The sequence below is a fragment of the Ochlerotatus camptorhynchus genome, unplaced genomic scaffold (genome assembly GCF_037179485.1).
Source record: "Ochlerotatus camptorhynchus isolate MF236.1 unplaced genomic scaffold, CSIRO-AGI_Acam_v1.1 ptg000784l, whole genome shotgun sequence".
Lineage (NCBI taxonomy): Eukaryota > Metazoa > Arthropoda > Insecta > Diptera > Culicidae > Ochlerotatus > Ochlerotatus camptorhynchus.
Window position 1 is genome coordinate 104,775 of NW_027041249.1, and position 17,977 is coordinate 122,751.

The following is a 17,977-nucleotide window of genomic DNA, read 5'->3' on the forward strand; positions in this document are numbered from 1 at the left end:
AAATATTCCGAACTGGAACATTAGGTTGTCTTGAGGTAGACAACGCAGGAAATAGTACAGCTCAGATCTAACTCCACGATGCTCAGCACAAGAACAAATAATGTGATCTGAGTCCTGGTAATGGAATCAATATGACGCATGTTATTTTATGAATATTTACCGAACGAACCTCCTCCATGAGTTCAGGTATAGCCAAAAACGGCACAAACGAACTGACTTTCTTTTCCCGTATCCATCCACCCCAATGTTTAAGTAGCATAACAAATTAATAAACACAAACGAGAGAACGTAGCAACAAGTTAATGCTTCAACCAAATAGCAGCATAAAATCGTTCTGCCACCACACAAGAAACAAACCGCCTCCGCCATCGCCGAAGTGAAGATAGCACATGTGAGCATGAGAGCATGAGAGCATTATTTCGAGAGAAAGAGAGTCGAACAACACAGCATAATTGTCGAGCGAGCGAGATAATGGGAAAATCCAGCAGCATCCAGAGCAATGATCATCACTTTTCTAACACGACGGACACAGTTGCTCCATACAGAGATTTATCTCACCTAACATTCATTGTTTATCGAGAAAGGATTCTGGTGCGATCATTGGTTGGGTGGTTGGATGAGAAGCATTATATCTAAATGAGCAGGTCGGTCGGAGTGCTGAGAGATGTGACGGTCGGGGAGAATGGGGTGAAATGTGCCGCTTTCGGGGGATAGTTTTACTTTTCATAAACTTTGAAAGATAATTACTATTGAAATACCTTTTGTGAATTGAATATTATAATTACTAACAATTATTGCCACAGATAGCTTGCTCTACCCCACAGCAATATTCCAGAGAATCGAATGCCGTCTATAGGGAGGGAAGAGCCCCGGCCCACGACCACGACGGCGCGTCGAGAGAGCGTGAATAACAAACATGGAAAAACAGAATCACCGCTGGCTGCTTCGAATCATTTGTCTTCCGAGCTTGAAGCGGCAAGCATCGTTTTCGAAGTTAGTGGTGGCTCGATTCCAGTACCTACCCAGAAACCCCTAACAGTCTGTGGAAAGTGTGCGTTTTTCTTCGGAAATCTCTTGAACGTCGCTTTGAGAATTTCGCTGCAATAACGACGGTGACGATCAAAGCAGCACTTGGGATATTTGTAAACTTTGTTGCGGTGGTGATTTTCGTGTGTGTGCATGTGAAGCCGCGGTTTGCATTCGCGCAGATCATAAGGCAGGCGCCGGCCGTCGAACCATTTGAGTCGAATTGTATGTAATTGCGAAGGAAGGGGCGATTGATTCAAAATAAATAATATTCTCCTTTCGGGATGAAACAACAACAACGTTGCGTCGGTAAACGCTTGGGCAAAGTGCGATCGTGCTCCGATGCGTTACGTTCGAAGGAAGTTTGAAGCAATATTTTGCTTATTAATGTAATCCCAAAAAGTAATTATACAAAAAAAAAGCCGGCTAAAATCGCGGTTTGTATTCCATTCAGTGGGATTAACGGCGACAGTGAAATTCTAATGCAGCAGAAAGCAACGAAATCGATTTCCCTTTCAATATTATGATGTGAAAAAACGTACAAATTAAAACATTTATTTTCATCGACCTCACCAGAGAAAAGAAGGTGTGGGAAAATCCCCCGGAGTTTAAATCGAACAGCCGGCGGTATATATTATGATAGGTGATAATTTGCTATTTATTGGAAAACATAAATAAATCAAATTGAAAGTTTCAAACGAAGATCGACTCTGGGAATATACCAAGTGACGAAACGACTACGAATGAAAAAATAGGCTAATGTAAATTGAAACATGATTGATTAGCGACGGTAAAAGTAAAAATCAATAAGAAGGAGTGTTATACGCTGAAATAGTGATCGGAAAATATATTTTTAAACAGTGTTTCTAAGACTTATATTACAGTAAGCAGATTTCTTCCAAACAACTACTTAATCAGATAAACGACAAGGTAAGAACATTACTTAAAATTTAGTGATTTTAATGAAAACTAAACCACTGATAGATATTTATTCAATATATTAAACATCAAAGCCTCTGCAAAAGTATCAGGAGCTGTTGTTTAATGTTGTGTTCTGTAATTTCAGGCTTATCGAAATTTTGTCAATCGCATCTTTTAACAAATATTTAGATAAATGCCTAAAATTTTGCATTTGCAACAAGGGACAGTTTTTTCCGCGAACATTTTGGATACATTCCTTGTTTTATGAAGATGTTTGGAGTCATGTTGTAATTGATGAAGCCTTCCAAAAAATATTTCTGAATATTCTAGATTTTTACTTTTGAAATTCATATTTTAAATGTTGATTATGAATAATTGAACTAAAATCAGTTTTGATCGCCCTGAATATCCACAAGACTTTATTGATATTTTCGATTAGCTGGAGATCTTTTGAACACGTCCGATCCAACCTGCTCATTCTAAAATCTTATTTGAAATTTATGATCAGCTAGAGATCGTTTACAAAATCTTATTTATATATGTTCAACCAGCAATCCTGTAAAAATTTCTGCAATTTTTCGAACAGTTAAAGATCTTCAGAATAATAATTGATTAACGTGAAGTCTTGAAGCATTTTTTCTGATAAATCTGCCATCCTGGAAGAATATCTGATATGTAATATTAGAGTTTTGGCGAGGGGCACGTACAGCACTTTCAATACAACTCAGCCAGCTAACCAAACATTTTAAATCATACCATTGCGTTCATTACTTTAAAAAAACTCTTCAATACATTATACATTTTGCTTTAGGGTGGCCCAAAATAACATTTTGTCGGGAAATCTAGGACTCACTCTCCAAATGATAGCCAAGGATGTTACAACAAACCTTTTGCATCGCAGCATCTCTGAAAAACTTGATGTAGAGGTAGCCCCAATGAGATTTTTGAAAAGGTAGATTTTTCATAGTCATAGCTGAACAAATATTTTTGAAGCATCGGAATTCAGTGTAATCTAACTCTTTTGCATATTTTACACATTACTTGGGGTTCCTGCTATAAGGAAAAAAAAATGTTTCAAGAATTTTTTTTTCAAATATCAGAAATCACGATTGTTTAGGTGCATATTGTCATTAAATTATCAAAAGAGGGTATCAAAATAAGACTCGTTTTTGCAAAATTGTTTGCCATACTTTTAACTGAATTAAATCAACTATAGGACTTATTTTGATACCCACTTTTGATGGTTGAATGACATTATGCACCTGAAAAATCATGATTTCTGAGAATTATTGCCAGTTCAGATTTGACAACCGAAATTGACAATCGTCACTGACAGCTGCTTTTGGGATTTTCGAGCACTGAACCAAAATCGTTCCTTGAAGACCGAGTTGTAGACCTTGTTCGCATGACAACACATAAAACATGAAAGAAAACATTCAAAACAACAATAATTGGAAGTTCGAAAGATCAAATTAAAGAAATCTGAAGCTATTTGAATAGAACAGTAAATTAAAATTGCATTTCAGCGCATTGGCACAAGAAGATCCTCCAACCAACCTATGGACTGCTACACCCAAGCAACACAAAATCATATAATTATGTTGATTAATCTGCCATATAGCCAAATTCAGTCATATAAAGGTTATATAAACTGTTATAGAACAGGTGTGTTGCTTGGGACACTACTGCATTTAATGAGGACACCCGTCTCCACAATTATTTAGTAGATTCTAGTGTTACATGTGGTTCCAGTATAGCCTGATTGATACAACTGATAACCCAGCGGATCGGGTCGATTGCATCAAGAGGGTTCGATCTGTCTTCAACCGAGGCTTCGAAGAATGATAGTTATTAACCGGTTGTGGTTATGTTTGATAGCTGCGGATGTTGCTTCTTCTTATTTGTGAAATGTCTATGCATGCTAAGTTTTCTGTGAATCAGCAATAATAAAGAAATCATGAAAAAATTGAGCATCTAGCAGGCCGTGACAAATTTTTCTCTTATAGTAAATAGAGATCCTCAGGAATGTGTAAAAAATATGACTGCACTGAACTCCGAAGCTTTAGAAATATTTATTCAGCTTTGACTATGAAAATCGACTTTTTTTTTCAAAAATTTCATCGGGGCAACCTCAAAATCACGTTTTTCTCGATACAAAAGATTTTTTACAACATCCTTGGCTACAAAAGCTGACAAAGAGTTATTTTGAGATTGTACTCGAATAAAAAATGCAACACTTTCTTTCGTGTACAATTTTTTATCGCATGGGTAAAAATTGATGAAATTTTGAGAAAAATTAGTTTAGAGTGTAATGTTTACATGTGCAAAATCTTGTTACAATCTGTCAAGTAGTAGTCGAGATGGCTTCCAAGCAAGAAGTGCTTCGACAAAAAAATTATGGGAGCGGTCGTGGAAAATCCAGGCCACTCCCACAGGTGGATCGCGGAACAGTTTGGAATCGACATTTAGACCGTGTCCCGTGTGGTAAAATCGTTCAAGGAGACCCAGACAACCAAGTGGCGAGCTGGCAGTGGAAAAGCGAAGACGACCGGCCCGTGAACGCAAGGAAGGTGAGGGATTACTTCAATCGTAATCTGAACCTTTCGATTCAGGACGTGGCCAAGTAGGTCAATTATTGCGTCTGCGGGCCAGACTTCATGTCTTCAAGGTAAGGAAGGCGCCTTACTGAACCGATAAACAGAATACGGTGGTCAAATCTCGCACCAGGAAGCTGTATCAATAATCAATATGAAACTAACGATTTTAAATTGGCTCACTACTTGACTAGCCTATTGGTCCCAAGCAAACGATTAACGTACCCCATTCTAGTTAAAATTCTAGTACTACACAATGTTTGTTTTGATTCGCTATGAAAGTTTGATAGATAAAATGAGGGGCTCGTGGATTTTCCTATGTTTCGAGGGGTGAATCGATTAGCTTGGGACCGAAGAGAGTACCAGACCTGAACCAAAAAGTTGAGTACGTTTCTTCGGGACCTTATTGTCTTAGAGTTACCTCTATGGCTGTACCGCGGTGCAGTCGAAATTCATCGTAATGGACGACGAGACGTACATTAAAGTGGATGCAAAGCAGATCCCTGGTCTGGAGTTTTTCGTCGGCAAGTCCCACCTGGATGTTCCGGCGAAGTTCTGGAAGAAGAAGGTCGATAAATTTTTCAAGAAGTTCTTAGTGTGGCAGGCGATCTATGGGTGCGGTAAATTCAGCAAGCCTTACATAACGACCGGCACCATTAACGGCCAAATATATAAAGAAGAATGCTTCCAGAAGCACCTGCTGTCCTTCCTCCGGTCCCACGAAGGTGACACTCTGTGTTGGCCGGATCTGGCATCGTGCCATTACGTGAAACCGGTGATGGACTGGTACGAACCCAACGGTGTTGTTTTTGTGCCGAAGGAGGCAAATCCGCCAAACTCGCCTGAACTTCGCCCAATAGAAAAATTCTGGGCGATTATGAAGGGCAAGCTCCGGAAAATAGGGAGGGGCAAGGATTTGAAGAAAGAGTGGATGAAAGTGTGTAAGAAAGATGGCGCAAGTGTTGCACAGGATTTGATGGGTAGCGTTAAGTCCAAGGTGCGAGCATTTAGCCTAAGAGAGGAGGATGAAAAAACCAACTTTTCAAAAACATAGCTAATATGTGTTTATTTATTCCCTGAGAGATTAAAAAATATCCAACTTAAAATGAATTTTTGATGATCATTTTTGACTGTTGCATTTAATTTTTTATTTTTTATTTATGTTTATTTATTTATTTAATATTTCTCATCTGACTTTGTGTTGTCTTAATGAAATTTGATAATTTGATGGGGAAAAGCCGAAATGACGTAAAAACCCCACATCTTTTCACAATACACAATACAAAATACAAAATTAGGAACATAACATTTAACAAACATGATGTCAGAAGCATAAAATGTGTAATTGGCATGGTCCATCGTTGGAAGCAAACCTCGTCGTCAAGTAAAATACAGAGAACATGAAACAAAAAAGATTCAGGTAGCACATTTCTTAAGCTGTGAGAGCATTGGAATGTTACTCACCTGTTGCAAAATGTAATTTTGCCCATCATTGCACGTCGAGTTATTCCAATTTTCAGTAGATTTCATCCCTCGTGCAGACTTCGTTGAATTCGGTTACGAAACGCAGCCGCAAAAATGTTGAAATCGAAGTATTCGTAGAAGCTGTTAAAACTAGCAGACATGAATCTTATTGGATCATGCAGGCCATAATTTGTTGCGCGCGTCCCAAGATGTAAGAAATTCCTTGTCTGCAATGGTCGTTCAGGAGCATACATTTCTAATTCTGCTAGCATACTTGGAGAGTCGATACCGCCCAAAAATACATTAGCAACGAGCACTGCCTGAGCGATAGTGCGTCTACGTTCTAATGTATCAAGGCCCAAAAGTTGGCAGCGATGTTCGTATGGTGGGAGATTGACAGGATCGTTCCATGGGAGGTGGCGTAATGCATAACGTACGAATTTTTTCTTTAACGGATTCGATTCTCGCTATCCAAATTGCTTGGTATGGGCACCAGATGACATCTCCAAATTCCAATATTGAACGCACGAGAGAAAAGTACCGTGCTTTCAGGCATGTGGATCACGGAATTCATCAGCAATCTTGAAGATAAACCCGAGTTGTCTATTAGCTTTAGCGATGATCTCAGAATAATGCAGCTTGAATGTAATTCCAGGATCAAGCGTAATTCCTAGATCGCGGATACTGCTCACACGTTGCCAAGGTTCATTGTTGATTGTAAAGTTGAACTTGATTGGCTTCTGCTTGCGATGAAAATGATGATGCTGCATTTTTGAATACTCAGCGTGATGAAGTTCCTGGAGCACCAATCCTCAATGTCTTCGATCATATGCTGTAGCTGTAAACAGTCAGTAAGGCTTCGAACTACAACATAAATCTTAACATCATCTGCATAGAAAGAGAGACAGCCAGCCGGAATAATCAATCCAACCTCGTTAATGAAGATTGAAAATAGCAACGGTCCTAAGTTGCTGCCTTGAGGGACACCGGATGTATTGGCGAAAGAGTTTGATTGTGCTGCTCCGATTTTCACGCAGAGCTCTCGATTTGTCAAGTAAGACTTGAAATGAAGCCCTGTGACACACCAAGCTTATCCAGTTTAGCTAGCAGGATAGCATGATCAACTCGATCAAAAGCAGCCTTCAAATCCGTATAGAAGACATCTGTTTGTGCACCTGCTTCCATATTCCGAAGGCAGGAGGATACGAATGGTGCTAGATTTGTAGAGACAGATCTCTTAGAGTAGAACCCATGCTGGTCCGGAGAAATATAGCTACAGCAGCTTGCAAATAGGGCGTCATTAATGATTATTTCAACCACTTTAGAGCAGGCACAGAGTGAAGTGATTCTGCAATTGTTTTCAATTTTGCGCTTTTCTCCTTTTTGAATACTGGGAACATAAAGGAGGATTTCCAACTCCTAGGGAATTCACCTTGCTGCAGTGAAAGGTTGAACAACTTCGTTAATGGCTTAGTGTGGAACATTTCTTCAGGATACATGCGGGGATCCCATCAGGACCAGCAGCAATCAAATGTTTCATCTTTTTAATGGCAGACTCCACTAGCTCCTCGGATATCTCAAAGATGTCGAAACGAAACACATCATTTGGCGTGTCTCTGGTTGCCTCGATCACTTGATCCGCTGAGGCAGTTGTGTCGTTGAAGGCGTGTCTGAAGTGTTCTGCCAAAAGGTTACATTTCTCGAATGGAGTGCGCGCATGTCTATCTCCAAGAGAGATCTCCAACTTCGTTTCTCTTAGTGTTGACAAACGACCAAAACAATTTAGGGTTGGTGCGAAGGTTGTGCTGCATTCGCCTAGAATACCATTTGTAGAGAAACCGATTATACTTCCGATAGTTGTTGCTAGCTCGAGAGAACCATCGTTTTGTGAGAGCGGTGCGTGTTTGACCAAGCGGGTTGTAAAGGAGGTCTTCGTAATGGTACACAAGTAGTGATTAAGCGGTTGACAATCCCAATGCAATTTTCAACAGCCTCGTCGACGCTGGGTGATTGCTCAAGCATTTGCCAATCGACTTGTTCAAGCGCATGAGTCAGTGCAAGAAAGTCTGCTTTGCGGAAATCAAGACCTAGCACATCTTCGGTGGGTTCAAAGCTGATGGGAGCATGAAGGCTGATGGATGTTTCCAACGCGGGGTGATCGGCATCAAGACTTATCAAAGGATCTGCAGCTTCAGACTGGTGCCTTCCATTCATTTTTGCGAAAAACATGTTTTATGAAATTATTGAATAATAAGATATTATCATAATATTTTGTATGTGTAAGTTACAAGAAAAGATTGTAAAGTTTATGTTTGCCACACAAAACATGCAACTTTAGCTTTAACAGAGTCACAATGAGCGATTTTCTGATCGCCTTTTCGCGAAGAGTGAAGAGCGAAGAGTGGGTGAGATAAATGACAAAATCGCTTATTGCGACGCAAACGTACCAAAATTTTCAGGAATTATGCGTCAGACACAAACTTCACAATATTTTCTTGTTGCTTACATAAACAAAATATTATCATATAATCTTATTATTCCATAATTTCATAAAACATTTTCTTAGCCAAAATGAATGGAAGGAACCCTGTTCAGATACCGAGCATTCCGGGAGAGCGAGCTCGTTCGCCAGTACAAGGTCAAGCAGTCGAGCATTTTATTCGAGTACAGTCTTTATTACACACACTTAACCAGTATTTAGAGGTTCAGTACTTGTTTGTACTGGTCTTGTACGGTAAACAGCGCCGTACTCAGCAGGTGGCACAGGTGACTTTTTACATCGACAAATTCCTGAGGGGTGGAAAAATTGCTTCAATGCTCCTTCGATATCTACAAAGTTTACTTATTGAAAATTTTCTCAACTTCTACGTTTCATTAACTTCATTTAACTTAATTCAACTTCCTAGTTTTTTTTTAAATTCCCTCAATTCATCCAAGATCTCAAGACATCTATGATAATCTCCAAATTTTAAGAAAGGACTGGAACATTTTCTACGAATTTTCCTAAACATCTGGGTGAAACGAAGTTCCCAAAACATCTTGTAAGATCCCAAATGAAACCCCGAAGTTCCTCTAATTGCAACGGAAATCTCTTCACTTCTACAAAGTTCTCAGAGGTCCTATGAAGCTCACTGCCGAGAGTTTTATAGATTTCCTATGAAGTTCTTCAAAGTTTCCTGAATTTTAACGAATTTCCTGCTCTATGTTAAGTCCATTAGACTTCAACGAAGTGCTCGGAAGCTAAAATAAGATCTTTCGTGAAGTTTCCTAACATTATACAAAGTTCTCTTAATTTCAACGAAGTTTCCCAAACTAGTTTAATGTTCCCAATTGTGCGAAGTTTATCCTGATTTTTTTTTTAATTTCTATGACCATCTGCAAAGTCTCTCAAGTTTAAAAAAGTCTAATTGCGTTAAAAAATTCCTTCATCAAAGTTCCTTGGCTTTCTACAAAATTCACTAAATTTATCTAAAGTTTGCTAATAAAAAAATCTCAACAAAGTTCTCTTAACTTCTACAAAAAAAATTATGAAGTTCATTAAGCTTTTACAAAGTTAGCTGAACTTATTTTAAAAATTGCTTTAAAAACTTCTAGAATATTTTCAGCTCTTCTACTCAGTCCAATGAATGTTAAAGAAGTGTTCGAAAGTTTTTATCTTTGATTTGTTTTTCATCGATTTTGTTTTCTGAGTACCAATACTACCGACGTCACGGAGGCAGCTCGCACACCTGGACCCTATCTATCGACCCATCAACTCATAGACCGAGGACCAACAGCTTTACTTCCCTTCCGAAGGAAGGCGTGATCAGAGATTTATGCCTCAGAAAATGAACCCAGGTCCTTTGGGGAGAGAAGCAATCACACTTACCACTATACCACGGGCGCTGCTATTTTTCGAAAGTTCTACAATGTTTCTAGAAGATCTATGGAGTTCCATGAAATTTTACTTTCAAGAAATTCTCCAAGCGTCTACGAAGTTCTTTGAAGTCAAATGATGTTATATAAATCTGTAATATTGAACACCTTCCCTCGCCCGAAATTTTTTTAAAGTAGTGGTTAAGGACCCTATTAGCGGAATCTATTTCCATACAATTTGTTCCGACGCTAATGTCCAATGTTTTGGTAATTTAACGAACGGAACACGGTTTATGCGATTTCAAAAGGCGTACTGCTGCCAGCTCCTTTTTCTGTTCCGATGCCCTCTTTTTGCGCCCAGATTTCGGTAAATCTGACACGTTTCTCCAAACTTCTTAACAATCTTGAGCACTGTATATTTACTGCACTTCACGCTTTTTGCCAATTCTCGAAACGACAACTTTTCGGAAAACCGTTTGTGCAGAATTAATCTGCGAGTTGATAAGCTGATCCGACCCATCGTTCGAAATTTCTCACTTTATTTTTTTTTATTTTTCAGGTGTGTGGCCAAAATAAACAATGTTTTTACACACTGAGTGATAATTCATAATCTTTCGTTAAGTTTTAACCCTAAACCATTGTTAAACAGGTGTCCACTTTCTTTAATGAACAGTCCTTAGTACTCGCTCCATCTTTGTAATACGAGCACTCGCTCGTTGTACTTTGTACAACACACGTGGGTTTTCCGTTCCTCCTCGGAATATCTCGTGATCCTCATCATATAGAAGGTTACAGATTTCTTCAATTTTTTTTCGGTAGATTAAGGCCTTTTGGAAGTTGGAATATACCTACTTCTAGCAAAAGCCATAAGGATTTTCCAAGGAAATCAACTTGCACACTAACACCGCGTCTTGAGATAATTCTGAACTTAAGTCCATTAACCTAAAGATTTTACCCATTGAACAATTTTGCCCAAGGCAGTAAACTTCTATTTGGCTAGGGTCCCAAGATATGGCATATTCAGGAAACTCACTTGCACACTTGCGCCGCGTATTGAGAAAATGTTGAACTGCTGTTCATCAATTAAATGGCCTTAACCAAGTGAACAAATTTGTCTAAGACAGAAACGTTCTATATGGCCAGGATCCCAAGTTTTAGCACACTCAGGAAATTTTAATTGCACGCTAGCGCCCCGTAGTGACAATATTATGAACTTCTGTCCACCAACGAAAAGTCCTTGACCCACTGAATAAATGTTGCGGAGACAGATCAGGATTACTAGATATTTCAAGGTGGAGCCAATTATCTTAACATACTACGTGTTCCATTGACGCGGATTCGATTTACAATATCCTGCTTTATAGCACTATTACCGTAAACATAAATAATGTTATTTTGTTCCAAACAATTTTCTCGGAGAATACACGTTGGACTAAAATCGATAGGACACTTTGCAATACAATGGTAACGGAAAATCCACATCCAAGAAAATCAGTTTTTTTCTTGGATTCTTGAGAAAAATTACACATAAACATATTTTTCTATCTCATCATGAAAAACAATTGGACTCTCAGCAAAACCGAAAAGTCGATGTTTTGTGATGTTATGAGTCCAACTTTATGCCATGATGACTTAGAAAAAAGGTTTTCGTACGTTTTTTTTTTAAGAAAACTAGAAAATTGGTGAGGATTTTTTATATCTTTTTCCAATATTTTTAGAAAAATCAAAACGTAATTATTTTTTCCGGAGCGGTGAACTTCCCCGTAAGATGAAAGATATTATTTTTTTTCCGTTTATACTGGCTCCACACCCAAATTCAAACTTCTCCAATACCAACAAGCATTGCAAATCAGCAAAATGGGAAGTATTGACATTTTGACCATATTTGTAAGTACAATATTACTGTATGATTATAATAATTTTACTACTGAAATGACAACTTCAATTCCAAGGTTTCAAATTCAGGGTAGGCCTCCCGAACTTTCTGCCGAATTTCAGGGAAATCCTGCCAAAGTTAAGGGAAGTTCTGCCTAAGTTCAGGAAAGTCCTGCCAATGTTCATGAAAAGCCTGCTGAACTTCGGGAAAGTCCTTCCGAAGTTCAGGGAAGTCTTGCTGAAGTTCAGGGAAGTCCTGCCGTAGTTCAGGGAAGGCATGCCATTTCAATTCTTGGAAATCTGGGAAGTCCTGATGGAGTTCAGACAACTCCTGCCGAAGTCAGCGAAGGCCTGCTGAAGGTCGGGGAAGACCTGCCGAAGTTTAGAGAAGTCCTGCTATTTAAATTCTTGGATGATGGTTTATTTTCACAATGGTGGATCCAAGATGGCGAATGATTTTCAAAATAATGGATTTAAAATGATAAGTCTTCGAGAAAATGTTCGATCTTTCTAAATATAATACTGTTATATGCTTATAATAACTCCACTATTGAAATGGGAAATTTCAATTCCAAAATGTTGGATGTTTTTCTAAATTTTGGATTAACGATGGTGGGTCTTTGAGAAAATAGTCAATCTTCCAATATTGTAGTACAGTTTCAATGATTCCAATATTGATATAATAATTACAGTTTCAAGATAAGCCCTCCCCTTGGCTAGTTTTTGCACCTTGCTGTTGGTGGGCGGGCTTAATTTCATGCTAGTGGAGTGTTGGAGACGGTAGGTTTATGGTCGGCGTTGCTGGCTCATGCCGCGATAGAATGGCGTCATGGGCAGGCAGGCAGCTTCCCCTCTCTGATAAACCACTGCATGAGAGAACCAAAGATCTAGTCTAGCAGTGATAGTATCACACTTGTTACTCCTTTTATTGAGAGCCGCGTCGTAGTACGCTTACGTATAGGCACTGACGTTGGGTGTGATACTGGCGGGTTTTGCCGCAAATCACTCTTATTTTATTTATTTTTACTCAGATAGATTCATTTGGGTTTGCAAGGGAATTATACTATTGAAATATTTCAGAAAGTGCCCAACAGTGCTCCTTCTATTTGCGTGATAAGCTTTCATTGTTCTTTTCATTGAAGTATTACTCAGGAAACAATGTTAAACATCATTTTTGTACATGGTATTGTAACTAATCTTATATGTGCTTCATTTTGATTTGGGATAAGTGTTTGAACTATGGCTCGAGATTTCCACTGTGGTGTGCTTCTATTGTGACATACCCATATGTATTTTTGTGGTGTTACATAGTGGAAACGTGAGAGCGTAGTTGGAACATTTACCCTATACAATATACAATTTAAAATTAGCTTGGAAACTAACTTCAAAGTGAAGCATTTTAGTCACTTGAAGGTGTAATCTGGGACGAACAAAGATATAATTAATATATGTAAAAGCCAGAAGTACTTGAAACACGTTAAATTGTAGTTTAAAAGCATGGGTTATGATTGTGTAGGTAGATTAGAGATTTCAGTTATTTATTAAATAAACTTCAATTATAGAATTCAGAAAGTTAATTAACATAAGAGATAGGACGAGGGGGTCCGCTTAGAGAGGTGACTAGCCTATGAAGTTGTATAATAAATCTTCCTATTTAGTGTATTTGTTAATTACAGACAATGTCAATAGCGAAAGTCATATCTTCAACCAGGCGCTTACGAACAAGTGAAGTTTTAGGAAAGATGTGTTAAATATGTTGATAGGTTTGAAATAAGAATTAGGATTGTTGTGCTTTAGTTTTCGGTAAGGTATGATGTGTCAACAAAGCCCTTTTGAGCAAATTTTCAAACATCAAATTGATTGAGTGATTTATTGAAAGACATTGCGTTGCGAAAATTGACAAGTCATACATCTAACATAGTAGTAGTAGCAGTGTCGCATAATCTTATCACAATTGCTGCAAATAGTGCTTGAGGGGCCAGCAGGGCTGAATACGGATCAAAACTAACGTAACTACTAACACTAAAATGATCCCGGAACTAACACTTATCCATTGCACTTTTAGTTATATATTAGTTTTATTTTTCTACTAAGGCATCTATGCTTTTTTCTATTGTTTGGATCAAGTACAACTAATACTAATCTACCTTTATGTATGTTTTACTCCCTTTTAACCCATTATCTTTATGAATGGCGAATCATATGACGTGAGACACGTACAAGCTGGAACTCAAAGAATTACTTCGAACAGGATGTCAAACAAATTCAGGACCAATCCAAATGAGACCAGAAACCAACAAGGCATCGGGGAGTTATATATTCTGGGAGAGGTATTTGATAAATAATCAAAAAGTGGTAAGTTAAAATCAGAGCCAAGGATCATGAGAGGTAATTGTCAATAATTCATTAATTAGTAGAAATCTCGATAATATCGGCTTTGTAGGCGGTGCGTTTGGTCGTCGATTTGGCTTAACTGGTGGCTCGCCCACGTGGGCTGGCACTATCATCAGATAGGGGAAATTTTCCTCTACCTGCTGGTGGTGTTGATAAGCGTGTGCGAGCTGCCGGTTGCGCCGGATCGACGATCAGATGCATTGTTTGCAGGAGCTGGTGCTTCCCTTTGAAAAAGTAATCGAGAAATAACCATATTATCCTGTAATTGATATTACTATTTTTATATATCAATGAAATTAGTCATGACAGAGTAACAGATAGGGAAGGACAATAGACACAAGTTGACACAAGTACACAAGACAAAATGACAAAATAAGTGACGACAGAAGACAAGACTGGGACAAAAATCAACCTTTTAAAAAAACAAGAATGCGCAATTATATTATCAAAACTATTTGGATCAGCACAAAAACAACAGTGACCAAACGGGCACCATAGCTTAGGAAAGTCTGTGTGTTGATTTAAAATAGAGGCTCATAGAAGCAAAATTTATCAATAAAAGGGGTCCAGTGTAGAGTTTTAGCAAGTTGCTGCCACTGTGATTACCAAAAAAAAAAAAAAATTACAGTTTCAAGATAAGATAGAAGATGAATTTCAAAATGGTGAATTAAAAATGACGGTTTTTTTAAAATAAAGGTGGATCAAAAAAGACGGATGAATTTGAAAATAGAGGTTTCAAGATGTCGGGTCTTTCATGAAAAAGTCGATCATCCTAATGCCGCAGATACACTTGTATGACATACTGTGAACATGAGCATTATTTGTATTATAAAGAAGAGGGTAGGTGGATAGTTCCGTTAGAGTACGGCAGTATGAAAATTGAATAGAAGTCGAAAATGAGCGAAGGGCCATTAATGCGACAGTTTTTAAAGTCAGACGCACATCTTTTGCCTAACCCGTACGATGTACGCGGAGACTTGAAGTATGTCTTCAAGTCTACAGGCAAAAAATGTGCGTCCTCCTTTTGCTCATAAACTGGTTGCGGCTGTGGAATAGTTCTAACGTCGTTTCATCACTACCTAAAGCCCCACGTTGCGAGAGCATTTCCAGTCGATGGTGTGTTATAATGCAATTCTTCTTTACCCAACTATTGTGTTGCTCCTCTCGTCATGACCAACTTGGTCATCTCAGAGAGAAGGCAGTAGGGTGGTTGTTGCGTGCTGTACCATCATCAGCATTGTTGACGGCTTACTCCCGCCTTGAGTTGTTACATTCAAAGTGTTTTTATGTTACTTCATACGCGAAGTTAGCGATTTTCAGAGCTGGTTGGAAATGCTAACATGAAGCTTTCGTGTGATAATTTATTAGCTAGAGAATGATGTTTAGAAGAGGGTAGGTGGATAGTTCCTTGTGAAAATTGAGGATCAATCTGGTTTAAAAATATTTCAATCAGCAATGGTAAAGGTGGGTGATTTTTAAAATAGTTCAAATTGTCTAATTTTATTTAAAAATACCCAGTGATATCAGAATACCTCCATCAAATAGGATGACATTTTCACAGAATATCTTTAAATACTTGTAAAAATTGAGCAACTTTTTAATATAAAAAATATTTCATTTAGCAATTGCAAAGGTGGGTGATTTCTAAAATAGTCCAATTTATCTAATTATCTTTAAAAATATCCAGATATATCAGAATACTTGAGGGAGGTAGGCTGAAACTTTCACAGAATATCCTCGAATACTCGAATCCTCTAATTGAAATTCCAAAAGATATCTTACAATATTCATTATGAAGAGCTTTGAGTGTGTTGATTTATTTCCTTTTAATTCCGTTATAATTGCTTATCTTTTGACAGATACGCGTATTTCGTCTTCTACTTGCAGACTTCATCAGTGCCAAGTAGTCAAAACCACTTGGCACTGAAGAAGTCTGCAAGTAGTAGACGAAATACGCGTATCTGTCAAAAGATAAGCAATTATAACGGATTTAAAAGGATGTAAATCAACACACCCAACGCTCTTCATTGATGGATTCCGTTAAGAGGTTCGACAAAATTAAAAGATTTAAAACATTCATCAATTATTGCGAACGACAAACGTCACGCGCGAGCTTGATCATGCTCTCGGTGCTGTTTGTTTTTTTGCTAATTCATTCATGGATCGCCCCGTCATGTGGCTTTTTTTTCACTTCTCTGTTTTGTGCGAGCACTACAAATCACATTGTTCTTCCACCTGGAGGCTGCATACGCACAGATACATGCAAAAACCAGTTGATTGCTTAGGAAAACGAAATGGGTTGCGTTACAAAAATGTGGTTTGTATTGAACTTGTGCATTTTACAGGTATATTGTCTCCGGAGCAAATGTTTCTAACAATATTTTGAAACGATCTAAGGAAGTCAAATATGATCTTTCATACTAAATACTTGTGTAATTGATGAGCAAAGTTAGCGACCACTATGATTGTGGTCCTAAAATTGAACTTAGAAAATGGTTTTCAGAAAATTTAAACTCAAAATCAATTTTGTAACAACAACTAGAGATAGCAATTTTAGTTGACGGTGAACTTTGCAAGCATGAGTTTTTTCGATTGAGCTTTGCTTTATTTTGTAAGAAATCGATGAAGTGAGTCATTCTGAACCGAGGGGGGTGACCCCGGCGTAGTGGTTAACATCCATACCTCTCACACCAAACTCACGAGTTCAAATCTCACCCAAGTCACGAATGACCAAAGAGTGTTAAATTGACTAAAATAAAAAAAAAAAACAAAAAAAAAATATGAACCGACCCACTATCACCTCAATGTCGTAAGCTGTAAATTTTGCTCTTTGCGCTCAATGTGTGAGGAAATGACAAGCTTGAATGTCACCTTCACCACCTGCTCAGTACGGTGCTGATTGTTTGTTAAGGTTTTTGGTTTTTCACGGTTCTTCCATCAAATTCCCAGGTTTTTATTGTTTCTGTCCGGTTACTTTTCAAATTCCCGGTTATTTCCCAGTGCAATGGTCACCCTGAACGCCAGCTCTCAGACAAAATAAATAACAATTGACAAAGTCTTTATCCAGAAGTTGCACAAACTGACTACTTAACATTAGACAACATGGACAACAACCAATGGAACAGTAGGGGACCATCCATAAATGACATCGCATATTTTTGACCAATGTTAGAACCTCCCCCTCCCCCCTCGTAGCGTATAGTGCTATACGTAATACATGACCGCACACAGCTTCTGAAACTCTCTCCTTCCACTCTCAAATACTACATCATTTATGCATGTTGCATGTTGCATGTCCCAAGGGAAATTTCTTTTTACGAAAAGTTGAATCGACTGGAGCAGGAATCAAACTCATACTTCGTTGCATACACAATACACTCAATTCTGTATTTACGCAATTTATATCAAAATCAAAATTAGCCAACGTAAACGAGAGATTCTTCTCTTTCTTCTCTCCCCGACAAAACTGCCAACAAATCGTAACGAGATATTGCTTTCGAATGTCTGATATCAGCGAAATGTTCACATCCCGCGTCAGCGATTTTTTTGTCAACGGATAAGGTAGCTTAGCATGGCGATGTCAACTAACATAAACTACATTCTAGACATTTGGTGTGAACATTTTGTCAAAAAAAAATAAAACTATACCGTAGCTTTCCCCGACGGTCCCGGAATATGAGAAACGTGAACAGCGTGATTCCGGCGTCTAGTCGGTAGCCGCGCCACGCCGCTACATTCAAATCTCATATAGGCGATAAAAACTGTATACTGCGCGGAGAACATAATAATAATAAAAAAAATAAACAAACCATCATAATCCGCACCGCGCGTCGTCATCGTCGTCGTCT

The 17,977-nt window shown here is 38.3% G+C and overlaps 1 protein-coding gene across 1 annotated transcript in view; it reads left to right on the forward strand.

Annotated features, from left to right (window-relative positions):
* Nucleotides 1-977: 977 nt before the first annotated feature.
* The window catches only part of LOC135715025 (uncharacterized), a 93,273-nt gene continuing 76,273 nt past the window's right edge, over nucleotides 978-17,977 (forward strand). The window contains exon 1 of the mRNA XM_065238433.1: nucleotides 978-1,956. The gene's annotated coding sequence lies outside the window, so the exon portion shown is untranslated. The remainder of the gene's footprint in view (nucleotides 1,957-17,977) is intronic.